This window comes from Corythoichthys intestinalis, chromosome 6 (assembly GCF_030265065.1).
Source record: "Corythoichthys intestinalis isolate RoL2023-P3 chromosome 6, ASM3026506v1, whole genome shotgun sequence".
Classification (NCBI taxonomy): domain Eukaryota; kingdom Metazoa; phylum Chordata; class Actinopteri; order Syngnathiformes; family Syngnathidae; genus Corythoichthys; species Corythoichthys intestinalis.
Genome location: NC_080400.1, coordinates 28,653,523 through 28,676,188, shown reverse-complemented (window position 1 = coordinate 28,676,188; position 22,666 = coordinate 28,653,523). Strand labels below are relative to the sequence as shown.

The following is a 22,666-nucleotide window of genomic DNA, read 5'->3' as shown; positions in this document are numbered from 1 at the left end:
CATTATACTCTGCAGGTAAAACAAGATTGTTCTCCCACAGCTATTATACGCGCACTCCCAAGCTATTATGAAGAATACAGTTTTAGCCCATAATCATGTGCTTACATTTTTATTACCGGCAATTGCTCACATTCTGCTGATAAATAGATACACAAACATATGTTGATTCGTCACACAACGTCTCAGTACTTTTCCACCAAGCTACAGTACTTTGAGTGCAAATGTGTGTTCAAAACAAAGATATCTTGCCTGCTCAAGAGTGTGACTGTTCATTTAATCAAGAGTGTGACTGTTAACTCAATGACTAATATAAAAAACTTGCCCGATCGAAACTGCCACGTTGGACAACAGTGTTGTAACTATATTCTGCCCAGCAACAAGCCCTCAATAAAAGTTAGCAGCGAGGGGGAGCTCGGAGAGAGACTTCGATGAGACAGCATTGGTTGCAGAACTCTGTCTCCTGGCTCTCCCAACCTGCAGGTTGAAAAACGTCAACTCTCTGACTCTGCCTCACCTCGTGCCCTGCCTTTTGTCAGCTTGCTTTGGGTAAATAACTAAGTTAAAGAACGAGTTTTAGACCCAACAGTGACACAGAGAGCGGAGGGTGGAAAGGAAAATAACCAGGGGAAACAGCGGGCGTGAAATTAAAATCCGGGTCCGAGTAAGAATCTGAGTCCAAAAATATTTGCCGAAGGAACACAAAATCAGGAGAACGGGCGGACAGCCGTTGGCGAGCACGTCGATGCCGGATTTTTCCCGCTGGGTCCACTATTGGTTGCGTCATTCTGTCAGGAAATGTGGGCAGGCAGGTGGTGTGTGGACCCAAGTGCAGGGAAAGGGAAGCGAGGCAAAAAAGCGGTAAAAAAGTAATTTAATTAAAGCCGACAGAAAAGCAAAGTACAAACCAAAACTGAGGTGATCCCAAAAAAAAACACAGTAGCAAACAAAACTGAGGTTACTAACAAAAGGTTGGGTATCAAAAACTTACTGAGGGGAGCATGAGGGCTTGGAAAAAATTGACGAGAACAGATCCGGACGTGCACGTGGACATTGACAATGACGCAACAAGGAGTGAAAAGAAACTTGGGAGCTTTTATACACAGACAGACAAGGGGTAACGAGACAACGAGGAACAGGTGGGTGACACAGAAGGATGCAAGTTGGAAGATACCCTAGGAGCAGGCACAACAGGTGAAATCAATGGGCAATCACAGGAACATACTAGGAGGGAACCAACACAAAACCTAACAGACATCACGACAATATGCTACACAGTGATGGAAAAGTACTAATACAATATAAGTAGTGATAGATACTTAGGTAGGCATGCATGTTAGATAAATAAAACATATTTGAACTATTGGCACCACTCTGGCTGTTCAGAATTAAAAATATGAGAAATAATGTGTTGTTTTTTTGGTTTTTTTTTTTTTGTATTATTGGCGGGGGGATCCCTTTCCTTTCCATGTTTGGGAATGTTAAAAATGTACACTCATCAGACTGTATTAACAAGAAGAAAGGTTTTAGTGTTTTTTTGTTTTTTCACATGTCTAAAACTTTTTTAAAGTTTTGAACTTTAAGGGATCCGTTTGGTTTGGGTTTAGTGTTAACTACTGTTTTTTCAAGCATCAAAATAAAAATGAAACAACGCAATAGTCCAATTTAAGTTGAAAATTGAAAAATACTGCATTTTTGTGGTGAATAGTCTGTTCATATTTTTTGCCTTTAAAACGTGTGACAAAAACACTAGGAAAAATTACATAAACTGCACATCCAATTTTAGTTCACCCCTCCCATCAATTTCAATATGTATGGTATATATTTTTATAATAGTACAGTATGTATTACATTCTGAATATGTGGGAAAAAAAGCAAAAATACCACAAGCAGACATTTTTAAAATCCAATCGAACCCCCACTCCCAATTTATTTTCTTGAATGTTGTATAATAACTATGAGTGGCCATGCCATGAAAGTGCCACCATAAAATTTGTGCATTATGTTGAAGACTGTCAACACCCATTGGTTGTGTGGAACTAAGAAAATTGGTAATATATACGGAGTGATTATTTCTGCTGTAACCGGTAATTCGCCTCCAAGCGTTATTCAGCCGTGAACACGTCACGGCAAAATATCCAATTCCCACCAGGCCAATAATATACCGATTGACTAATCAGAGCAGTTCACGGCAAAAGAAAAATAACGCTTTGCGAGCTGCCGGTTACGGTAATAATAACCACTGTCTAGTCTATCGAATTCTAGCAGCTAATTGGGGCAACAAAACAAAACAAAAAAATCGATTAAAGTTTACTCACCAGTAATAAAATGTCGGCTGCAAACGTAAATGTGCTTGGTTCCCACAGGCGAGAATAGTCCACGGAACCGTCTTCTTTTACTTTTCCTCGATTAATTGCTTTCAGCCATTTGTTTCTCCTTTTCTTCTCACAAGGAAGAATGTAGAACTTCAAATGCGGCTCCGAACGCTTCCTTGTGTGACAACCCGCAACACAGCAACTTTTAGTCATTCCGACGGAAAAAAGACCGCAAATAAGACGAAAGTTCAATACGTTTGTATAGACCCCAATCACGTGACGTCACAACCCCGCCCCCCTGACTGGTGCCGCCATATTGTCCGTCAGCTCATCGTGTTTACATATTACCACTACGTACATTCCTCCTATTACTGCGTAATTTCTGCATGTCTAAGGAATCACCGCCTAGTAAACGAACCCAAAAACCTTCTTGACAATCGTTAACATTGATTAATCAAAATGGTGAAGGCATGTGTGGCGGTTGGTTGCAGTAACAGAGAAGATAAACGGACATTTTAGTAGTTGTTGTGTGCCCATTGTTAAAAGGGCAAATCTCTAAAGCAGCACGGTTTGTTTATCTCGGTCCATGATGCGTCGACAGCGGCGAAAACATCAGTATAATGCCAACATGATCGCAGACATCATCAGACGGAGACTACGAAGCTCGTCGCCACGGTCGCGCAGCAAGAAGGTGAGCGCAACAACAGGGGTTGTGCCGAAAAATAGCCGCCCTGCGTGAAATGTCCCCCCTGACGGGAGCGCCCACACGGAAACGACTTTCTTGTACAGTGAATATGTATTACCATAATTTTCATACTATAAGCCGCTACTTTTTCCCTTCATTTTGAGTCGTGCGGCTTATAGTCCAGTGTGTCTTTTATGTTGATTTTTTTTAGGTTAATAGTAAAGATGCACCGATACCGATACTAGTAGCCTATCGGCAGGGGGCGCCGATCCGGCCCAAAATGGTGGTATCGGTATCGGCGAGTACCGACAAAGACTGCGCCGATACCATTTACCGGTCAATTATTATAACATTTGACCGGAGCCTTTTTTTTTCTCCTAGCGCTCACTACACTTTGTCTCTGTGTTGTGTGATGACACGTGAACACCAAGCAGCTATCGCTATTGGCCTGCTCCAGACCAATGAGAACAGGCCAATAGCCACTCCTGAACAATGACAAGGCCGCTATGTCGGCGCCGCCAACATGGCGGCGGTCGGGGAATATTTCAAAATAGAAATCCCGTCAATTAAAATCAATGGCTGCATGCAAGATTTGCGGCCTGAAAGTTTCGAGATGTGGAGTTAAATCGGCCAGTTTCAATACCTCGAACCTGATAAAACATTTGAAGACGAAACATGAACGAACACAACGAGTTTGAGCCCGCAAGAGCAGGACTGCTCTCCAGAGGAAGGGCGCTGGACCGGAGCAACAATCTCTGGTCAATTTATTACGTCTACTTTACTTTTATTGTATTTTACTGAAAGAAATGCCGCAGTAATTTGGGACCTGTTTCCAAAGTAGGGTTGCCACCTTTTAGAAATAGAAATAAGGGACTCCCCCCCTCCCGAAAAAAGGAGGCTAATAGAGAGACGGGATGCTGTGGTCAATTATTATTACTTATAATTGTTAGCGTCCGCAAATGCGGAAACAAGGTTAGACCTCGAAGCGGACAACAAGCGGGGGATACATACAAGGGTTTAATTGCAAACAAAAAATTACACGCGATCGCGGGATAGTAGAAATAACAAAAGGAGTCCGTGACTGCAGGTCGACGGAGCTCAATACCTCAAACTCGAAGGTTAACTAAGACGATAGGCAGCGAGCCAAAAAGCCAAAATAAAAACACTCAAATACCTGCACAGGGTAGAAGTTACAAACGAGTGCAGCACACAAACAGAAAAAAACCCCAATGCAGGGGCGTAACAAGCAAATGTAGCGAGACTATAGTGCGAGATGTCAAATGGCGATCAGCAAAGCAAATATCTCGGCAGCCTTCTCTGAGCTCACCCGTGCTTAAATGCTGCGTTGATGAGCCTGCATTAGATTCAGGTGCGACGCCAGGAACGCCCCCACTAACAGCCCAGCAACAAAACACAATCTAACCAGCAGCAGAATGTGACAATAATTTCATGAAAGTTGCACTGTTTGGCCTTTGAGAGGTTTAAAAAAAAGTTTACTCAGCTCATTCAGAGTTCATTATTATGAACTTATTTTTACTTTCTTACTGTTGGGCTAGTATTATACTTTGTACTAGTCTTTTTCCTATTTTGCAAAGGTAAGCAACAGCCTGACAAAGACTTGATAGCAATGATTTCACATCCAATTGTGTAGCTCTTTGGGGGGGGGAATATATATATATATATAAACGGGGTGGTATCGGTATGATATCAGTATCGGCCGATACTGCACAGCCAGGTATCGGTATCGGGGCCAAAAAATGGTATCGGTGCAACACTAGTTAATAGGTAACACTTTATTTGACAGTGGCATCATAAGACTGCCATAAGACCGTCACAATTATGACATGACACTATCATGGGCATTAATGAATGCATATGACAAATGTCATTAAGTGTCCTCCGGCAAATTATGTCCAGCTTGGATCTTTAACATCCATTCAAAAGTGAGATAATTTGACAGATGACACAAAATCTGTCATAGGCATTTATTAATTCTCATGGCAGTGTCATGTCATAATTATGATGGTCTTATGACAGTCTTATGGTGCCACTTGTTACCAAATACCATAACTAGCAATTAATGAAAACACTGGAACAGTAACTGAAGAAATATTTAGCGCAGAACATGAATTTTGATTGTTATTTACATTTGTAGTACTGCAGTGCATGCTAGGAGGCATGTTGGACGACAACAGTGTTGACAGCAGGTGGCAGCAGAGGTTGACTGTCTCCCTCAAGGGAGCAAATGAAGCTTATTGAAGCAATAAAGCTTTTCATTCAATTGGTTCAAAGCTTCATGGTGGTTCATTTGGTCTTATAACAGTCTTATGATGCAGCTGTCAAATAAAGTGTGACTGGTTAAGATCTTTTGGTGTAAATATCCAATAACACAGTGAGGACAGCTGCGGCTCATAGTCCAGTGTGGCTTATCTTGAAATGTCGTTTTTATGTCAAATTTGGTGGGTGGCGGCTTATAATCAGGTGCGCCTTATAGTCCAGGCATTACGATATTTTACTCTGCTTGCGCTAATAAATGTCATACCTGTGTGATTTTCATTGGGATAAGGTCGTGAAAACCTGTAGACTAATACATTTCTGTTCAAAGATGGTTATGTGGCCCAGTCCACGATTTGTTACTAAAATACAGTACTAATATTCTGTGTAATTTAATTATTTAAAACTGATCTTACAGTCGTAAATCCATTACTGTAATGCGTCCATGAAAACATTTGATGTTTTCATGTCAATAAAGCGTTTTAAATAAGCGCTCCCGTCAGGGGGGACATTTCACGCGGGGCAGCTATTTTTCGGCACACACCGGCCCGTTGTCGATCAAGTTTCATTTTACAATCGTGACAATGGTGACGCTCAGCTGACCAAATGTCGGTTTATATTCGGGCCGGTGCCGATTTTGGGCACCCGACTCCTCATCGTGACATAAACTGGAGTTTGATTGGAAATTTTGTGGTCTCAGGACGAGCTCTGACTCATGGGACGGGACCGGACGGGAGGAAACATCGGTTTGGGCATCAAATATGGATCTGGCGACTGGATCGACCAAAGCATTTCCAAATAATGGCTTTTATGCAACTCATCCAATGAGTTTACAGCGTCTGAAAGCACTGGGGCTTCCATAATTTGCAAGTGAATCCACCTTTAGAAACTACGATCATTGACAATACGGACACACAATGACGGACAATATGGCGGCACAATACAGCGATCACGTGATTGTGTGACGTTGGTGATTGGGGTCTATTACAATGCACGACAGAGCAACTGCTTGTGACTCGTCTTTTGCCCCTATTTCAATATGGCGACGCTTTGTTGTGGCTGGTGACATCATTAATGCCCGAATGTCCGACTTCAAGAATTTTATAACAGGATTTCGATGTAGCACACTCACATGTTCTGTTCGTCCATTACCACAGCAGCCACCCCTTTTTATTTTTACAATGCTTTTCGGCAGAATAGAATTGTTCATATCAAAAGTTCAAAAGGCATGCACTGACATCTAGCGGTTAGCAGGAATAACTGCAGAGGAGTTGAAATGCATCCACTGAAACGTTTTCTAGCTTTGAACGATTTCAAACACAAATAACTCTCTCGATTAAAGATGCAACATTGCATTCACATTAGTCATTATTGAGAATTTAACAGCCCACTTGCAAAAATTTAAATATGGTGAAACGAAACAAAAAAATAAAACACAGGGCTAAATAAAATCTACATTTACTAACACACCATTTTCCTTTATTATTGCACATTTACCCACGTTTCTTAGTGCATGCATATTGATTATCAAAGACTTGACGAAGGGGGATCGTGTTGGATTGATTTAACTCCGCTTACTTCTTTGACGCCAAACGGTAGCCTGTATGTTAAAACTAATCAAAATGTGAATGCATGATTGCTTTGACTGAGATCTTTTTATTGGGAATTCTCCACTCACCTTCACATTATTGCCTGCATTGCTTTTCAGAAGTCATCATCCTGCCACAGAGATCTACACAGTGGAGTGGAGAAATGAGGTAGAACGACCTGGATGAATATGAGATGCTGAGGGGTGCTGTTATAAATGTGGGGAGGACAGTGTGGTCGGGGAGGTCCACATCTTTTCGCGGTGTCCTTTACACCCAACGACTATGAAAAGGTTAAAATAAAGTTTTTTAAAAATGTTACTTGAAGTGTTATTATGTACCAGGAAGAGAGTTCAAAACCTTTGAGAAACTGAGAAGTGAGAAAATTTCAGAAGTGTCCATTTTTAACTCACTTGAACTACTTTTCAGGAGTCAAAAAACTCCCTCCTGCTCAATTGTTCCCCCCAGAAAATAGATTTTAAGCTTTCCAATAATATCTCTCTCATGCATAAGACAAATTTTGAAATTTGGCCAAATTAGGTAGGGTGACCAAACGTCCTCTTTTGCCCGGACAAGTCCTACTTTCACGTAGTGTCCTCGTGGTCCGGGCGGGTTTTATAAATTCATAAAAATGTCCGGTTTTAATGATTTTTCACGGGACCAATTTTAAGAGAATCCCTCCGACCGTTGGGTGGCAGCAGTTGACATGGCTCCTACGAGAATGGAGGGAAGTAGTGGTTCTTGTTTTTGTTGGCAGTTTACCCCTATCATGAGGCATTACCGCCATCTACTGGGTTGACGATTTTGCCTCAATGCCTGAAGTTTTTTTTTTTTTAATGATAAATACGTATATAATGGCAACTGTTGACTTCTGTCGGAGCTATGACTGTAAAATCCCGTTTGGTGTCGCATCGGCGCGCTGCCGATGATTGTAAACTTTTATAGCAAAGTTTGATTTTTGCCTCAGCTAGCTATCAGTAAGCTAAACCGCGCTAGGCATTATGGGAAACGTAGTTTTGAACTGCTACGTTTGGAAACATGCTGATTGAATAGTTTGTCAGTTTATTTTGGTTTTTGTTTGTGTGCAATCTATAACATTGAATGAGAACATCAATTGAATGGGAATAACAATTTGTCAAGGACAATTGTCGTGATAGTAATTTATAAAAATGTTTAGTTGGCACATAGCCTACTGTGTGTATGTGTATTGACTGGATTACATTTCTATGGGTCTGCATTATATATATACATACATATACATATACACAGGGTGACCCAAAAAAAAGTTTACACTCAGTTGACTGCTTATTTAAAAGCCATTGAAACATATCTAAATAGGTTGTCATGCTTAAGTGATTCATTAAGGTCACTCAATGCAACTGGTAATCTCTCGTCTCTACAATTCCTGTGCTTCTGCTGAAAATGAAGAAAATTTTAGCTGTACCTGAGTTGCTGCGTGACGGTCTGACACCTACTGAGATTGCAGCAAATCTGGGAATATCCAGATGTGCAGTCTACAAAATTAAGAAGAAGCTGAAAGATACTGGAACAGCCTCACGAAAACCTGGGTCTGGAAGTGCCGATCTGTGCGGACCAAAAAGTTGATTGACAAGGTGATATGTGGCCACCCCAGAGTCCACATCTCAATCCCCTGGATTATAGCATATGGGCAACTGTGGAGGACAGTGCCTGTAAGAAGCCAAACTTCTGTGGCAGCCTTGGAGAGGTCCATTGTTAGATCTTGGGAAAAGATGACAGCATCCTACATAAAGAAGACCTGTCAAGCGTTCCACAGGCGCCTGGAGGCTGTTGTGACACTTAAGGGAGGACACATTGAAAGAGTGTACTGTACATGTTCTTTACAAGAATGTATAATTTGTGGTTAAATTCTAAGATGAATAAACATGGCATTTAAGTTGCATTATGGCTGTGTAAACCTTTTTTTGGGTCACCCTGTATATATATTTGTTTTCTAAAGTTTTTTTTTTTTTTTTCAAACTACATTTTTCCATCCAGAGTGAGGGGGCACACTTTAAATATATTAAAGTGATATAAGGCATCTTTGAGTGAACTTCGAGTAAAATTCAAGTATCTTGAGGCCGGGCTGAGTGTCCTCTTTTGTAGAAATCAAAATATGGTCACCCTAAATTAGGGGTCTCAGAGCGGAACTTCAAGCCTCCTGAGTGTTTTCCGCTTTATACCTATGCAATGGACTGAAAGCATATGTATAAATACCAATGATATCAAAAATAAAAATTGAATGGAAACTAGCATATAGGAAAAAAATGGATGCCATATATGGGGAAAAAAATAATGCAGCAGAAAAAAAAAAAAAAAAAAAAAAAAAAAAAAAAAAAAAAAATCGAAAAACATTAGCCAAAAATTAATCATTATTGAAAAAGCATTTAAGGTTCCTTCAGGTTTTACCAAGTGAAATGTAAGCCTTTCGAAGACATGAACACTGAGAACAGACTTGAATGCCTATATCAGGGAAAATTTAATGGCGGTTTCGTGTTTATATATATATTTAAAAAAAAAAAAAAAAAGGAAAGGCCTTATCCAATACTGTATCCACCCCCAAACCCCACTTGTGTCAAAATTGAGCTCGGTGGAAACATAGCAAAGCTTTGACATTCCTGAAAATATTTCACATAATGCAATGGAAAATTTAAATACTCGTGTTATCAAAAGAGTACGTTTAAACCTCCATGGGAAACCTGGCATTAAGGATATTTTTAAGCATGGATTAAGTTTTATATTCCATGGGTTTGATTTACAACAGTCAACTTGCAAATTGTCTTTGTTTTCAATAATAAAGTAATAACAATTTTTAAAAAGATGAGGAATGGAATTCAAAGTGCAACGCCAAAAGGAGTTTGTGTGCAAAGAGCCCAAAGCCAGTGAAAGCACCAAAAAGCCAAAGGAGAGCGCAAAGTCAAAACGAGCAGTGTTGACTTTTTAAGGCAAACATTTGTCCATCATTTGGATTTTTGATCTAATCCACTTCCTCAATGGTGGGTCCAGAACCTGCCCCAGCACCAGGGGCTCCACCCGCTCCAGGGAAAGCCCCTCCACCTGGCATGCCGCCTGGCATGCCCCCGGCTCCCTGGTACAACTTGGTCATGATGGGGTTACAAATCTTCTCCAGCTCCTTCTGTTGGTGGTCAAACTCATCTTTCTCAGCAGACTAAATGAGTGGGGGAAAAAAAATAAATCATTTTCTGCCATTTACAGCAATTGATGCCCAATCCATTTTGACTAAGAAGTCGACAGTGATTCCAGTCAAAATGAACTTTACGTCAAGACAAGGACAATGCATTGCATACCTGGTTCTTGTCAAGCCAGTTGATGACCTCGTTGCACTTGTCCATAATTTTTTTCTTGTCATCCTCGCTGATCTTGTCCTTCAGCTTGTCATCCTCCATGGTGGATTTCATGTTGAAGGCGTACGCCTCCAGAGCATTCTTGGCCGCCACCCTCTCCCTCTGCACGTCATCCTCCGCTTTGTACTGCTCTGCCTCGCGCACCATGCGGTCAATGTCATCCTTGCTCAGACGCCCTGTAGGGAAAAAGTCCAACGTGAAGAAAATTTGCATTATTAACTAGGGGTGTGACAAAATATGGAAATGTTGATATATCGCGATACTTTGTATCCCAAAAGGCTATCGATATGCTCCTGCCAAGAATTGAGATATCGTTTTGAAAAGGTGTCAATGTCTAAAAAAAAAAAATAAAATAAAAATGAACCAAAAAGTTGCCACCAAAATCTTCCACCATAATAGTGTCTAAGTTAACTCTAAGGGGCAGTTTACATGGTGACTCTCCGAGAAGACGAAAAATTTCATGTTTGTTTGTTGTTTATATGGTTCCGTCTCCATTCGAACAGTGCCGCAATTCCGCATGAAAACGATGTATTCATGCCAGGCCCAAGGGGGCAGTGCAGATTTACTAGGCGACAGCGAATGATGCACTTTGACCTCCTCAGCCCGGAAGACAACATGCTCACCCACTCCAAGCAATGGCATTTTCTTTTGTTCAAAAAGGCACAAATAAAAACAGTAAATTAAAGCCGACATTCGCCATATTTGCCGTTTTTAATGTTTAGTAGCACCGCTGCGCACGCCCAATGTGACGTGTACGACTGCTGACGTTATCGGCGCGGTCCCACGCCGCGGGAGCTTTTGATATGCACTCGGAGCAAGCTCCTCTCAAGCCCCCGCAATCGAATTCTTCCACTTTGGAGGCAGGATTCCAAGGTTTGCGTCTTTGCCTTCAGTCTTCACCGACACCATACGAATGAGAGGCCACTCCGTAACACAGTCATTGCATCTTCGTGTCGCAGAGTCGCCATGTAAACTGCCCCTAAGGCTGCATTGACGGGGTTCGACTCCCAATCCATTTAGACTGGGAACTAGAGATGTCCCAATCGCATCCGATCACGTCATTTTCAAAGTATCAGAATCGGCAAAAAAATATCGGCCATGCCTTTTTTTTTTAATATAAATATATTTTAATTAAATCGTTTTCTAATTATATTTAACGTCACAGACATAATATGTTACACTCATCCAGAGTCTTTAGCTTAGGCTTAAGGTAGGGTTGCCAAATTTATCCCGATAACGGCGGCAATTAATTTTTCACAAAATGTGCCACATTAAAATATTTTACGCAAATAATGCATGCGCTGCATGACCCTTTCACTCATTGTCGCGCTAAATCTGTAATGACGCCCATTTTACCTATATAGAGAGATAAAGGCAAGATAAATAAAAATAAAGATAAATCCTCTCCCTATGATTAAAAATATCATGGGAAGCAATGTGGGGAAGCAAGGTGGCAATTGATCATTGTCTTAACACCTTTGTTATTTCTCAACGCAAAGAAGATATAGCAATTGGTAGCACGTTGCACAGTCATGGTTCCACTTCCCATCATGCATTTGGGATGGCCACAGTATCATTTACTGAAAGCTCAACAAATACACTAGATGGCAATATTTAGTCACAAGTCTTTCTATCCGTGGATCCCTCTCACAGAAAGAATGTTAATAATGTAAATGCCATCTTGAGAATTTACTGTCATAATAAACAAATACAGTACTTATGTACTGTATGTTGAATGTATATATTCGTCCGAGTTTTATTCATTGCCAAAATGTATATGATCGGGAATGATTGGAATTGAATCCGGAGAAAAAAAAAAAAGCAATCGGATCAGGAAACATCGGGATCGGCAGATACTAAACTAAAACGATCGGGAGCAAAAAAACATGATCGGAACAACCCTACTGGGAACGTTTCTTCATTCGAAACCAGAGCATTCAGTCATTCTGTCCGATTTTCAGGGCATTAACAGGTCATTTTCTGTTGAGTTTGAGTCACTGCCTATTCATTTAGGTGATTCCCAGGTAATTCCTGTTCTGCAACTCAAAATAAACAGGAAGAGACTCATAAAATACCCCAAAATCAACAGGAAGTAACTGAAAATGAACAGGTAAATGACCTTAAAAGGCCCAAAATGACCTCATTGCCTGGCATTGGCTGACACTACCGGCCATAGACGTTCTATCCGTTAGAAGTGGGAGGGATGGCAGCGAATGAACCAGTTCAAATGGATTGGACGTCTACTAGTGATAAACGCATTCCAATTCACAGCAGAAGCTTTTTTTTTCTGTTTATTAGTTTGTAGAATATCCTAGAATGATTTCCTGACCAATGTATCGATAATGGTTGTATCGTCAGATCATTGTTATCGTGAGCTTTGTATCGCAAATTGTATTGTGAGGTACCAAGAGGTTCCCACTCCTATTAACGCTTCTTTATTAAAAAGGTAGCATTTGAAGAACCAAGCGTCTTAAAAGGACATTGATTTTCCTGCGGTAGGTCTTAAATTCCTTCAATTTTAACGCATTGCATGATATTTAGATTTAGAACATTTTTCAAAGATTTTTTTTATAAAGGTTGGTATTAAAATGTCCCTAAACTAGCGTTAATTCTTTTCCAAGTCATCTTCATAGATTCCCACAGTGTCGTTAATGTCTATTTAAAACAATTTCGTTTGATAGGTGAAATCCAGCACAATTCCTTGAATTAGTTCTGAGAAATTTTGCAACATGCCAGTACAAGTGTCATACTCAAGGACCCAGTCCAAACTTTTAAATTTCACGTAATGAAACTTGTAGGATTTGTCAATTCAAGACATTTTTCAGACACTGCGGGAAGCCTGGGCAACACTGAAAACTTTTGTGGCGTGTACCTTTGTCGTTAGTGATGGTGATCTTGTTCTCCTTGCCAGTGCTCTTGTCTGATGCGCTGACATTCAAGATACCGTTGGCGTCGATGTCGAAGGTCACTTCAATTTGGGGAACGCCTCGAGGGGCCGGGGGAATTCCCGTCAGCTCAAATTTCCCTAAAATGTTGTTGTCTTTGGTCATGGCTCTTTCACCCTCAAACACCTGCAGGGGTTCGGCAATTCATTAGTCTGTTGCAGTCATGAGAGGTGCGGGTGCACGTGGCTCGTACCTGAATGAGCACACCGGGCTGGTTGTCAGAGTAGGTGGTGAACACCTGCATTTGCTTGGTGGGGATGGTGGTGTTCCTCTTGATTAGCGCAGTCATGACACCGCCGGCAGTCTCGATGCCCAGAGACAAGGGGGTGACGTCCAGCAGCAGCAGGTCCTGAACATTCTCAGACTTGTCGCCGGAAAGGATGGCCGCTTGCACAGCTGAAGCGGGCACAATAGATATCACATTAGGAATAGCAGGGACAAAAGTAGATTCACGACAGATTCTATTTGCAATACCTGCACCATAAGCCACAGCCTCATCAGGGTTGATGCTCTTGTTGAGTTCTTTGCCGTTGAAAAAGTCCTGCAGAAGCTTCTGGATCCTGGGAATTCGAGTGGAACCTCCAACCAGGACAATTTCGTGAATCGCGGCCTTCTCTAGCTTGGCGTCCCGCAGAGCCTTTTCCACAGGCTCAAGGGTGCCACGGAACAAGTCTCCGTTGAGTTCCTCGAAGCGGGCCCTTGTGATGGACGTGTAGAAGTCAACGCCCTCGAAGAGAGAGTCAATCTCGATACTGGCCTGCGAGCTAGACGACAGCGTGCGCTTGGCCCTCTCGCAAGCCGTACGCAGACGCCGCACGGCACGCTTGTTTTCGCTGATGTCTTTCTTGTGCTTGCGCTTGAACTCGGCGATGAAGTGGTTGACCATACGGTTGTCGAAGTCCTCGCCGCCCAGGTGAGTGTCACCCGCCGTTGACTTCACCTCGAAGATGCCGTCCTCGATGGCCAAGACAGAAACATCGAAAGTGCCGCCACCCAAGTCGAAAATGAGGACGTTCCTTTCAGAGCCGACCTACCATTCGAAATGCATGTTTGGGAAAGAATCTTAATAAAGTGAAACTACCACTTCATTTTTCCAGTTTGTAAGAGTGGAGAAAACCATTTCACAAAAGTCAGCAAAACAGCTAGCTTCAGACATTTTTAAATACCAGTACAACTTTAGCCAAACAGATGCAAGGATCAGTTTGTCCCGCATTCACTATGCGCTGCTATTAGAGGAACAAGATTTAATGGACCCAGGAAGAAGTTAGTCCCAGACATGGAGAAGGACTGACAGACCTATAATGAGTATGTGCCCATTTCTTTAGCCAATTTTTTTTACGGTTGGGACTTGCCATGTATGTGCCAAAAAGCTACTTTTTCAATTATTTGAAAGGATTTTAGTATGCAATTGCATTTCAATGCAAAACAAGAACTAGGGTAAAAACCTAAATGTCAGTAAGTTAACCGCCACTTTAAAGAAATTGAAGTACCGTAATTTTCGGACTATAAGCCGCTACTTTTTTCCTTCATTTTGATACCTGTGGCTTATTGTCCAGTGCGGCTTATTTGTTGATTTTTTTTTTTTTTTTTTTTTTAGGTAACACATTATTTGACAGTGGTGTCATAAGACTGTCATAAAATCATCAAAATTATGACATGACACTATCATGGACATTACTGAATGCTTATGTCATTAAGTGTCATTTGGCAAATTATGTCACTAACTCAATTTTTGTCCATCTCGGATGTTGTCCATCTCGGATGTTTTGCATCCATTCAAAAGTGAGATCATTTGCCGGATAACACTGAATGACATGTGTTATAAGCATTCATGAATGCTCAGGACAGAGACCTGTCATAATTAGGATTGTGTAATGACAGTTTAATGGCAGCACTGTCAAATAAAGTGTTAGCAAATACCGTAACTAGCAATTGATGAAACAACTGGAACACTAACTGAAGAAATATTTAGCACAGAAAATGATTTTTGATTGTTATTTACATCTGTAGCACTGCAATGCATGCTAAGAGGCACGTTGGATGACAACAGTGTTGACAGCAGATGGCAGCAGAGGTTGACTTGTCTCCCCCAAGGGAGCAGTGATGGCCAAATGAAGCTTCTTGAAGCAATAAAGCTTTGCAGCCAATTGGTTCAAAGCTTCATGGTGCTTCATTTGGTCTTTTGACAGTCGTATGATGCCGCTGTCACATAAAGTTTTACCGGTTAATATCTTTTGGTGTAAATATCCCATGATACAGTGAGGACAGCTGCGGCCTATAGTCCAGTGCAGCTTCTACGAACAAATGCCGTTTTCGTGCCAAATTTGGTAGGCTGCGGCTTATATACCCTACCCACCGACGTCACAAAACCACGTGCTTGGTGTATGGTTCCGCCCACTTGTCCGTCATTTTGTCTCTGTATTAGCATTGGTTTCAATTGATCGAGGAATTTAAAATGCATTTCATGGAAGACCCGGTGCTTTCTGATGCCGTAAACTCACTGGATGTGTTGCATAAAAGGCGTTATGTGGAAAAGCTTCGTTCTATACAGTCGCCAGATCCATATTTGATGCCTAAATCGATGATTTTTGACCGGCTGCCTTCGCCGTCTCTGCCTGACCCTGATATTTACAACTATCTTGTCCACACAAAATCAGCCTATTCTCACGAAAGTTTGAAAAACTTTAAGAGCTTGGAGGCTTATAAATGCTACGTTGCTGGTTGGGTGAAACGGGTCCTCGTACACGAAAATTCGGCAGGAATCTTGTGCTCGGAAGGTGAGTTCCGAAATTTTCAATTCAAAATCTTTTGTTCTTGCTAACATCCACTGTCAAGTCTAATGTATTTCATGTCATTTGTCAATGGAGCTAGGGCTTTTAATGTTTATATGGATTAGCGATAGCACTCTCACTACATACATACGTGTATGTTTTCGGCGATTAGCCTAGCAATGATCTTAATTGTGGTTGTCAGCCCAAAACCCTCTAAATATATATTAAATGCATCTTACCAGATATAAAATGACTACTACATAATCTGTGGTAATTGTTTGGAGCCCAGTTTTCTCGTCGAATTGCAGCAGCCCATCTCGCTCTCTCCTCTCCGTGTCTCTCGGAATCCGGTAGAACTTCAAGTCTCTCCGTCTATCTTCTCTGTTATTGCAACCGACCGCCACACACGCCTTCACCATTTTGATTATTAATGTTAACGAGCAGAAAAACACGCCGTAAATAGGAGGAATGTACGTAGCTGTAACAGGTCAACACGATGTGTTGACGGACAAGTGGGCGGCACCAGTCAGGAGAGCGGAGTTGTGACGTCACGTGGGTAGGGTCTATAGTCAGGTGCGCCTTATAGTGCAAAAATTAGGGTAGTTAAAATAAAGGCCCATCTCTAAAAATGGTCATTTGAGGCCTTAAAAGCCCAAGTAACCCTGACAAAAACGATCTTGTATTTTGGATAGCTTCACCATTTCATATACATGTCCAAATCCACATTTTTAGATATGTAATGTTTTTCAGATTTTCCATTTTTGTAGCCATCAGCCAAGTGAATGTGGAAGTTCTAACTGCGTACCAAAAACTGCATTTTCCGTGTTTCAAAGTTCAGTGATGGGAACCTAACCAGTGATTAAAAGGAGTTAATCGTTTTGGAACTGTAGTCTTTTGCAATCAATTCATCCAAATGAATGCATTTTAAGTCCTCACCTTTTTGTCCAGTCCGTAAGCAATAGCTGCAGCTGTTGGTTCGTTGATGATACGCAAAACATTGAGTCCGGAGATGATTCCGGCATCTTTGGTGGCCTGACGCTGAGAGTCGTTGAAGTAGGCTGGGACGGTCACCACAGCGTTGGTTACGGGCTGAGAGGAGTAAAAAGCCACAATTCTACAAGCGTGCAATAGCTGAAGGCTACAATACTGAACCTGATGCAGACATTACCTTTCCGAGGTAGGCCTCTGCAATCTCCTTCATTTTAAGGAGCACCATGGAGGAGATCTCCTCAGGGAAGAAGGTCTTGGTCTCACCTTTGTACTCCACCTTGACTTTGGGCCGCGTGTTATCATCAATGACTGTGAAGGGCCAGTGCTTCATGTCAGATTGGACCACACCATCATTAAAGTGCCTGCCGATGAGTCGCTTTGCATCTGGAGGGATAAAATTTTGAACTGGATTCAGCAGGGACGCCACCTAAAAAGTGCAAGAGTACAGCGATTTCCTACCGAACACAGTGTTTGTCGGGTTAAGGGCAACTTGGTTCTTTGCGGCGTCTCCAATCAGCCTCTCTGTGTCTGTGAAGGCAACATAGCTGGGTGTGGTCCTGTTGCCCTGGTCGTTTGCGATGATCTCTACTTTGCCGTGCTGGAACACGCCTACGCATGAGTAGGTAGTGCCCAGATCAATACCGACTGCTGGTGCTTTGGCCATGGCTTCTGAGAAGATTGAGGAGAGAATAAGATCAGTCATTAAAATAAAAATATTAAAATTTTAACATTAATAAATTAAGCTTGTTCGTCTTCCCAAACCCCAAATATAAACAAGCCACTCATTTCAAATTAACAAAAAAAGCTTATAGACATAATGAAAAAAATATATTCGAGACCTGGTGTTCACACATGTACCATCACATTCTGAGTCATGTAGACCACAATATTTACATTTGGTGGTGTGGCCGATATGGGATGTCCTTTTTTTTTTTTTTTTTTTTTTTTAAATTACCCAAGAAATATTCACTTGCCCTAAAATGGGTTAAATCATTTATGTAGCAGCAAACAACTTAAACCAAGAGTGGAGAAATTGTCCATTAGAAGTTTTTTTGTGACAACTGTAGTCAAGAAAGAGCATCTTGAAAAAAAGGTTGGAATGCTTCCATCGTGTGGTAAAGACTATAATAGCACCTTCTAAACACACTGCCATGACGTTTGCAAATAGGCTAACAATGAAAAAGGACGTTGAAATGTATAATACAATTATGTCAATCTCTCTGAAGCCTTTTGTTACGAGTCTCTGTGTGGAGCGCTGCATGATTACGAAAACAAGAATAGTACTCGTTATATAAAGCAAACACAGAAGGCCATCAAGAACATATGCTAAATGGTGACTGGGTGGGCATGCGTAAGCACAAGTCGTTAGAAGGGTGCGGCTAGGCATACAAACTTTCTAGAGCATTCCTTACCCTTGCGACATACTTTACGTGTAGAGAATCTACAAGAATCTAAAATCGGCCCCCTTATGTAAGTCTTTAAAGCCAAAGCATTTTCTACATAAGTCAAGTCAAATTGAAGTACGCAACAACTTAATAAACATTAAATATAAAGGATAAAACGACTAACGTTAATCAGTAATTATTCATCGGGAAACCTAAATATTTAATGCTGAAAATACATTAAAAATCGCATTTTTCTTGCCTCGTGGTTCAACTTCCGTAATGTCGTCTCGTTACATGTAAAAAGTTAAAGCTCACCAAATCACGAAGAAGTGAAAGGCAGACGAAATGTCTTTTTATGAGGGTGTCGTTATTTTTAGACCTCTACAGTTTAGCTGGACCGGTCCGCTCCCTGACCGGCGACGTTCAAGAAATTTCTTGAAAGGAATGAATTGTCTTCGCCCTTTTTCCTTAAATGCTGAGCACTCAGCACGCACGCCACAGAAGGCTCGAGAAGGAGAGGCGGGGCCACGCACGCCCTCATCCACGGTCCAATCAAAAAACGAGTTTGCTGTCGCTAACGGGAAAAAGTAGGATTTTTTTGGGCATGGAACGCTTTTCTTTGGTTTAAAAGTTACCCGCCCATAAAGGAAAATATTGAATAATTGTGACGTCACTGCACAATATTATACAACGATGGAAAAGTTTGAATACAGTAAAAGTAGTGATAGATACTTAGGTAAGTAGGCAGGAAGGCAGGTAGGCAGATAAATAGAACATATTTGCACTAATGGCACCAGTGGCAGTTCGTGATAAAAAAATATGAGAAATAATGACTTTTTTGTGGGGATGAGGAGGCATTATTTGGGGAAATAATATCCCTTTCCTTTCCTTTCCTTTCCTTTCCATGTTTGGGAATGTTTAAAAATGTGCACAAATCAGACTAAAGCAAGAAGAAATGTATTAGTGTTATTTCATTTTGTATAGCCTACATATCTAAAACACTTTTTTTCGTTTTTAATTTAAGGAGTCCGTTTGGTTTTGTGTTAGCTACTGTTTCTTTAAGCATCAAAATAAAAATTAAACAACACAATTTATTGTTCCCTCGTTTTTCGTGGTGGGGACCAGAACCAGCCGCGCTAAGTGAAAAAGTTGCAATTTTTTTTTCAATGTTCATGTGTTCAATGTATTTATTCAGATTTAGAATTTTTTCACTTTTTAATCCTCAAAAAAAAAAAAAAAAAACTGTATACATATATATATATATATGTATATATATGGCGGAAAACACAGACAAGACTGAAAAAGCAGTTTCTGCTCTTGCACTCGTTTTTAAAAGAAACTGCTGTATTTTAAGCCAAAACAACTGTTGTGTTTGATAGAACAATATGTTTATATGCTGCCATAGCAGATTCATGGCGCATTAATCCCCCAAACTATTTTTAATGTGACGGTTTTATCCTGGAAACCCCCCTTTACAGACGTCGTGCAACCGTTTTTGTTTCAACCTAGCCATGAAAACAAGGTAAGTGATTATATCTATTAATCAAAATGTCTGTCATTTTTAGCTTAGAATCATTAATTGATGTCTAATATTTTGTTTAAAATAAAAAAACAACTTAAAAAAATTATTCACTCGCATATTTTAAACTTTTAAACATATTACGTCACAATGAAAAAAATGGCATCTGTAAAAAAGTAACGGATATCTACCTCATAACTATCGCTAAATTGTATTTTTTTGTTACTGTCGCATTTTCCCCGGTATGTTAGATGATAAATAATCGATCAAAACAAAGAAAAATTGAAAAAAATATATTTAAATGGGTAAATATATGAAAAAGAAAATCTCGACCACTCCTTGATGTCTGCGATTTCTGCATCGTGACCCTTGTTATATTCAGGGGTGAAAGTGGGCCAGAACGGTCAGGAACGCAGTTCCGGTATAAGATTCAGGGCCAGAACGCAGTTCCGGTATAAGATTCAGGGCCGTAATGCTGTTCCTGTATAAAATTCAGGGCCAGAATGCTGTTCCGTTACACGGTGCTTTGATTCCGAAAATATGCGGCAACTGTCAAAACGCTATGTAAAAAAATTAAAAAATGCTAAGCTGCCACACATGCATTTCATCTCCAAGAAGAAAACAATCAACCAACATCAGATTTACATACACAAGTATTAACAACAAGCATAATAAAGTGCTTGTGTAGCGTAATCCGTTTCCGCCAATAGTTATTATTTATTTTATTCCACGGACGGCATGGAGGTTTCCCCAGCTGCTGCAGTTATCTGAGTCTGACGATGATGAGTCACGTCAATGTGCGAATGCACGCAGCAAAGCAAAACGCCTGGACTCATTTATCCGTTCAATTGGCACTGACATGTGATCAGCAGAGATAGTTAGCTCTGATTGGTTCAAATGTGCATGTTTTCTGGAACAGCAAAAAAAAAAAAAAAAATTTTAGGCTACTTATTTCCTTATGATTTAAAAAAGTCAATGTTTGCGCGATCTTCAAAATATATTCCATTTCACCCCGCATAATATTAGTAATTTGTCCTTATTTTTCTGAATGTGTGTTACTTATATGTTTTTTTTTTTTTTTTTTTTTTTTAAGGTAAATGTTTACATTAACTTCAATTTTAATATACATCCTATGTTCTTAAGTAGTTAAAATTGAGATTTGGCATTTAGTATGTGAGGAAATGAGGGAAAATAAAACTTAGGAGATGGAGGTTTGGGTTATTGCTGTTTTTGTTAAGTTTTATTTTGCAAATAATTGAAAAAATATTATGAAAGAAAATCAGTCTTTGTATGTGTTATAGAAATAACTGCTAAAACAGTTTTTCTTTGCATTTCAGTAGTTTAAGAAGTTTGACCCCCCCACCCCCAATTGAAAGAAAAAATAAATAAAAATAAATAACATTTCTGGCTCCGTGGCAACCTTCACGTCGGGGAGAAAGTAAAGAGGCTCACTCTGTCAAGTCAGCCACGCGATGTGTTCAGGTACACCACGCAAACACATTCGCCACATTAGAACCCAGTTTGTTACATTATTACAGGTACTATTATTATTATTATTATTACTATTATTCTATTATTTTTCAGATTTTTCTTCATAATTTGTTTATTTTGCTCTTTGTAATTAATATTTGCAGTAGTAACATTATTACAGGTACTATTATTATTATTATTATTACTATTATTCTATTATTTTTCAGATTTTTCTTCATAATTTATTTATTTTGCTCTTTGTAATTAATATTTGCAGTAGTAACATCAGTATTTATTCAGAATTTAGTGTCGGTTTTTGGGCTGTGGAACGAATTCATGGAATTATAAGGTATTCTTATGGAAAAATCTTGCTCGATATACGATCATTTCGACTTACAAAGTCCTGGAACGAATTAACTTTGTATGTCGAGGTGCAACAGTACATATAAATTTGTCGTCTCGCCCACCCGGGTGGTATGGTCTCTCCTTTCAAGCTCGGGTCCTCTACCAGAGGCCTGGGAGCTTGAGGGTCCTGCACAGGATCTTAGCTGTCCCTAAGATTGCTCTCTTCTGAACAGAGACGTCGGACGTTATTCCTCGTATCTGTTGGAGCCATGCACCCAGCTTGGGGGTTACTGCCCCTAGTGTCCCGATCACTACTGGCACCACTGTTGCCTTCACTCCCCACATTTTCTCCAACTGTTCCTTCAACCCTTGATATTTCTCCAGCTTTTCATGTTCTTTTCTCCTGATGTTGCTATCGCTCGGGATTGCTACATCTATCACTACTGCTGTCTTCTAATGTTTATCCACCACCACCATGTCAGGTGGTGGTGGATAAACATCAAGAGACAGCAGTAGTAATATATATATTTATGAAAAAAATTTAAGCACATCAAAAGTAATAATTATGATAAGTTTTAAACATGATACTGTACCACCGATTTATTTTTAAACAAGAATAAACTAGTAGAAAAATGCTTGGTTTTGTTAAATGCTTCATCGAGTGAGTCTACTCGAATCCTCTCGAGTTGCTCACTTACACACAATAAGTTGCCTCAGCAACTGTTTAACAAGTTACACAATAATTGACGCATTCAGTGCTTTTGAAGTTTGTGACTCTGGCCAGATCAAACTCATTCATCTGTTAATCATTGTTAACTTTAATAAGCAACTCCAGTGCAAGTGCACTGCTTGACGAACAAAGAGCAGGGAGAGGGAGGGAGGGAGGGAGGGAGGGAGGGAGCGACAGTGGGACTACGCGATCGGCTCGAGACAGTTCAGCTGCATTTTTTTTTTTTTAAATTGGAAAAAAAAATCGCGTTGGACTGAGGGCACGAAGTTGG

The 22,666-nt window shown here is 40.4% G+C and overlaps 1 pseudogene; it reads right to left on the bottom strand.

Moving 5' to 3' along the window:
* Positions 1-9,334: 9,334 nt before the first annotated feature.
* On the bottom strand, positions 9,335-18,826 carry LOC130917143 (heat shock cognate 71 kDa protein-like; annotated as a pseudogene).
* Positions 18,827-22,666: the final 3,840 nt, after the last annotated feature.